The sequence below is a fragment of the Lampetra planeri genome, unplaced genomic scaffold (assembly GCF_965212315.1).
Source record: "Lampetra planeri unplaced genomic scaffold, kcLamPlan1.2.h2 scaffold_1182, whole genome shotgun sequence".
NCBI lineage: Eukaryota > Metazoa > Chordata > Hyperoartia > Petromyzontiformes > Petromyzontidae > Lampetra > Lampetra planeri.
In genome coordinates this window covers 3,823-9,887 of record NW_027613896.1, presented here as the reverse complement: position 1 = coordinate 9,887, position 6,065 = coordinate 3,823, and positions in this window count along the sequence as shown.

Below are 6,065 nucleotides of genomic sequence, written 5' to 3'. Positions count from 1 at the left end.
TCATCATATCTGAAGCAATGAGCTGGATAAAAAGACTCCAAAAAAAGGCCAATTGATTTCGGTGCCAGCAGGAGATCACTTCTGCCTTTTTGTTTGCCAGATGAAAAAGGCAGTTAATTCTGCTCAAATGAATAGGTCGCAGAGGTCACCTGTGGCAAGGAGCAACTTAAAGCGCTCTTACAAAAAAAACCAAATGCCCCCTGAAAGCAAAACGTTTTGTCAGGACAGTCCTGCATCAATAACGCTATGTAAGCATGTAAGGAGTGGTGGCAGTGTGTGTCCAAGCTCAAATATGGTGAAATTATTGGAAGCAACTGCTAACTTGATATATTTGAATATTACATTTTGCACATTTTGTAGCATTTTCATATCCACATAAAAGGCAACAAAAGTGTAAGACTTTTTTTTTTCCTTTTTACACTCTTTAAAAATAACATAAGAGTAACAATGGCTTTGTACACAATAATAAAATATGTACAATTTTGTCTTGTTTTGCAACAAACATAATACAGATTAAATTCCACAAAATGTTTATTTAAAAAATCCATTACGTCATATTGTTTGTATCATTTGTGACAGAATCCTTCAAAAACGGATCAGGGTATGTACTGAGCTTTTCTTACACATCTTGTTTCCTTGCTTTAAAGTGTAGAATCTACACATTACAAATTTAAAAAAAAAAAGTGAGGAGCAGAATGGGCAAACACACACAAGGATGTGTAAAAGTGTTTCCCATTTAAAAACCGTCCAACGAGAAGACATGTTTCTAAGATAAACGCCAAAGGACTTTGCAGCCACTTCCAACTGCTCAGACAGGAGGTGATACATCTCTAAGAAAAAAAAATTGACTTGATCGCCTCAGGATCTTAACAATGAGCCTGAAATAGTCACCAGCACCTGTCTTTTCGGACTGCGCACCTGTCCCCCAGTGCCCATGCGCTCATTACCAACAAATCCTTTCAACAACTTCAGCTGTGAACTATAAACGTGAACAATGAGATATATTCTACTTGTGTCCTCTTTCTTGGGGGATCTCGATTTTTCAAACCATTAACAGGAATCAAACAATTACGTCGGAGTCAAACAACGTTTCTTTTTTTTCTTTTCTGTGTAAAACGAGAACAACACTGTTCCTCTGCGAGGCCTCAGTTACAAATGACAATAAATCCAAAGCAATGACACACAGAGCTGACGCGCCTCGCCAACAACACAGGCAACTTTAAATCACAACATTCCAGACGTTGTTGTGTGTTTACATGTGATCCAAAAAAAAAAAACAAACTACAAATATTTATTATCTGATTGGATGATGTGCACATAAAAAGGAGAGACAACACAAATGACATCCCATCTATAATGAATGTATCCAATAGGTTGAACTACACACACACACACACACACACGCACACACACACACACACACACCACGCTCCTCAAACTTACTTGGCAAAGTTGCGGATGATGTCCGCTGTGATGTGCAGCGCTCAGTTACCGTACAAATCATCCTCGCAGACATCTGCCGCCCATAAAACTCTTCCCACACATGAAGGCGAGATGAGCAGAGGAGCAAAAACACCCGAGTACCACACGGATGAACGATCGGCCGCGGACCCCCCCCCCCACCCCCCCACCCCCCACGTTTCGTTTGTTGGCTTCCACACAACACGGCGAGGAGGACAGGAGATGAGAGGAGACAGGGAGGCAACCGAGGCTACTTACCCAGCAGATGAGGAGACGACCTGAACTCCTACGGCAGTCAAGGAAGAAAGAAAGAAAGAAAAAAGAAAAGGAAAAAAATACACTCGGCGCCCGGCCGATTTGTGGATGGTGGAATAAAAGAAGTTCTCTGTGAGGGAAGGGCTGGAATAAAGTCGGGCGAAATGAACCAAATATCGCCTAGAAGATTGAAAGAGCTCGCGCGCGCCGGTCGGTCCCTCTATCCTCGGCTTGAACTAAAAGAGTGAGAGACATAGAGAGAGTGTAAGAGAGAGAGGGAGAGAGGGGGAGAGAGGGGGAGAGAGAGAGAGAGAGAGAGCGAGAGAGCGTGTGTGCGTCTCCGAGGCGCTGGATGGAGAGGACTGATGCTGGAGCTCCTCCGCCACTAAGATTCACTTTAAGACGCGGCTGAAGGAAACAGGAAGACGTGCGCGTCACGAGCGCGGTGATGTAACTGTCGCAACCCACCAATAAGAAGCGTCCGTCCGGCTCCGGGACCGGCGCACTGAACTTGACCGGCGAACGGGACTTTGGCAGAGAGAGAGAGAGAGAGAGAGGTGGTGGTGGTGGTGGGGGGGGTGCTGCGGGACAAAAGGAATTCTTACTAATCATTTTTTTTTCTCTCCTTCGCTTTCCGCAGACTGCGCGAGTAAGAACCGTAACGCACGTTGACACCCCGCAGCAGTAAAAACACCTCCTTTGTTCCACGCGTCGGGTCCGACGGCTCCGGTGGTAAAATCCGAGCCGAGAGACGCAGTCAAAGAAAGTCAGAGAGGGACCGTTAGAAACTGATCCAAAACATTCACACAACCGACGGACAGTCAGGAGACCATGTCGCATTTTGTTGGTGCATTCACGAAATGCCCCCCCCTCCATCCCCAAAATTCATCCAGGATCAAATAGATTTTTTAAAGACGTGTTGTACCATTTTAATCTAACTTTGGCAGCCTGTCACCGTGTCACTTAAATGTGGATACTAATTGAACTTATTACAAGTCTAATAACGACCCGTTTGTCTCCCCAGTGTTGATTTAAGAGCCCAGTTTCTCCTGCAGTGACACGGTTTCCATCCACAGCTCCTCAGAGGGACTTGCAGCAGAGGGTCAAGGTGGACAGCAGAGACATTTTGCGTCTCATTTTGGTGAGAACAAGGTTTGGTTCATGAACACGCAGCTTTGGAATTTAAGATTCATCGACACTGATCAGTGTGGGTTTCTGTGAAACCTCTGATCAGAACTTTCTACAGAGCTCATGAACTGCCGATAGCAGCGCGACAAGACCTGTTTCGATTTCAACATTTTTGAGCATTTATTTCCGTGTTCTCCCTTTCGAAACGTGCCCAGCCTGTCGCGTTCCGGACGGTGACGTCTGATCCGTTTCACCGAAAAGAACCTGTTGGACGCCTCGGAAATGATGACGACCGTTCTCCATTATTCTCCTTGCACTCGTTCAAATGTAATTAAATTCCTTCGTCTCATTTGCGACCTTGAACGTCACAGTTCCTTCTTCATAATCTATTGAAATTATATATTTTCGTAACATTAAAATGTGCCATCTAAAGACTTTTTTTTTCAACCGGCTCCAACAATATGTGGATAACAGAGGTCACATTTCGGCTGCATTCCTTCAATTACAGATCGTAGAAATCTTTCTCATGAATAATATTTTTTTTTCATTATTAACAACAATTGTTTGTAATATGATAAATACAAATATTTTATTTGAAAACGACATGGTGAACCTTTCCCCCCTCCAGCTTCCAATTGTTGCGCGCGTAATCTTCTTCTTCTTTTTTTTTTTTTTTCATCTCCTGAACAAACACAACTGTAAAGTACTTAACGAGAAATCTTATTTTCCATATGCCCTACTACCAGGTGCCAAAAAGGAAAAGGCGAGTCGCGTTTCCATGTCGCAAGCAAAGTGTTTTTTCGGACGAACGAACTGCAACAAAGTCAGCAGGGTTTGGTGTCTGGAGTGTCTTTTCCAGAGCAGGTGTCCCGGCCCCTGCTCTCTGCTGCTGGCCTGTGCCGGCGTTGGCCTCGGCTCCCCTGGGCGCTGTCGGTGCGCACACAGGCTGGAAAAACAAGGCCGGGACATTAAAGAAAGTCGTGTTTGGAAACGGAAGACTCGGATGAAGTGTAGGAAACGTGCTGCTTAACACCGCTTGCTCTTATCGCGTCCCGGTCCAGGTGGATCGACGCACGTTTTTACCCCCCCCCCCCCCCCCCCCCCCCCGCTTTGGGTCGAGTGGGACACGCCTCGATGCCCAAGACTGATAATGCGCACTGATGGCTGGATTCAACACATATTTATTAGCGTTGGACCAAACATACTGATCGGGGGAGGCAGTGAAAACAATATGTCTCCCAGAGGTGTTCTAAAGGTACGTTTGTTATATCTGATCGCGTTAAAGCCGCCGAGTGACGGTATGTCGGTTTGGAGAGAAGCCAGGAGCCGTTTTGAAAACTCATTGTTGAATAGTTCATTTGGATAAAAACGGCCAATCAGTGCTATTTTTTCATGAAGGTTCTTTTATTCCTGTTATGAGCCGGCTGAAGGTCTTTGTGTGTGTGTGTGTGTGTGTGTATAAACACCTTTGCTGAGAATTTAATGAAAATATTAAAAACAAAACAAAGCAAAACAAACAAACAAAAACACATAAAGAAAGCCGGTTTAGATCAAACTGAGTTCCATGATTTTTTCTTAAAAGAATGAATTGTACTCGAGAAAGGAACCACAATCTCTGGATCAGCAGCAGTTGTAAATGGCTTTAATCATTTAATGACGTGATGAGCTCCCACAACAGCTTCATCTCTTTTTCACAGAGATAGTTTTTATGAGAAATGAGAGAGAGAGAGAGAGAGAGAGAGAGAGAGAGAGAGAGAGGCACTAAAAGCTGTTTTGTTCCAGAGAGGTCTCCGGGTCCCTGAATAAAAAGGTTTAGGGGAGAGAGGAGGAGAGGAGAGGAGAGGAGGAGTTGTCCACTGTAATAAGTCAGTAGGCGTCTGAATCTCATATCTCAGAAGTCATTGTTTGGCCTCACCAACTTATTTAGCTAAGAAACGTATCACTGTTTTTTGTACTTATTATTATTATTATTATTATTGGCTGTGTTACCTGACAAAATGTGGCACTGTGTGACCAACATCCCTCTTTCTAGGCTAAAACAAGTAGTGGTGATTATAGAGGCCTCTGTGGGGGTGTGTGTGTGCGTGTGTGTGTGCGTGTGTGTGTGCGTGTGAGAGATTGTCATCATCCATGGCCTGTTTTGTGAGAGCCAGTGAAACACTGCATGGGATACACACACACTCCAATGTGCCTCATTTGCATGAATGGGTGCCATTGTTACAGACACAAATACATATGAAGTGAAGTTACGAGGGAAAATGCTCATTCGTTAAATTAATGGCAAATGATCAATCATGATAAAATGGACACAGATCAGACAGAACGCAGAGTTTAGACCATTCTTTTTTAAATACTGCAACACCTATCGAGAGTCTATTTTCAGCATTCAGACCGTTTGCTCTCCGATGAAATAAGCTCTCATGTCTGAGCCGAGAGGAAATAACAAGCAATTAAAGGAATGTTGTTCAGTGGGGCTGATGAGAATATGGCAGCTGTCAAACTCATTAAAACAGATATATTACAAATGATTAGTCGAGGCCACGTAAATCCTGTAAATGGTCTACCTCTGTAGCAGAGTAATTCCTGATTAGTAACTGTGAGGTTTTTAAAATGTATTCCTATGACAGGAGGGCAGGACACACGCACGCACCCACATGACGGCTCGCGCAACGCACACAGAGCGCCTTGGAGGTTCTTGAGCGGGCAGACATGCTGGGAAATCGCCCGGAACTGTATTCAGCCAGACATCCTTAAAACAAACAATGGCACCATGAAATAAGGGCTTAGTCAAAGTCAAACACCCCCCTCAGCATCTCTCCCTGTTTATCTCTCCCTCAGTCTGACACACACTCATTATTTCTTGGGGGTTGCACACTCAGGCTTGCGGGCGCCATCGGTAGGGGACCAACTTTGCTCCTATGAACTCTCACCTGTCCACATGGAGCAGAGGACTTTACTTGGTAAACACGAAAGGACTTTAGCTGTTTACTTGGGGCTGGTTTTACTCACTGCGACGCCAGCGGCTGAGCGGCTCGCCTGTCAGGCCGAGGCTAAACTCTGTTCAATTATGTGACAATTTCATTTTGGTGGTTATTTGCTGGATACTTTCTAAAAATCCAGTCAGCCTTTTCTGGCATGTAGTTGTAGCCTCAAGAAATTCTACTCTGTGATCCACGAAATCATCCTTGTTGAATTTTTTTTTTTGGACGCAACCAAATTTG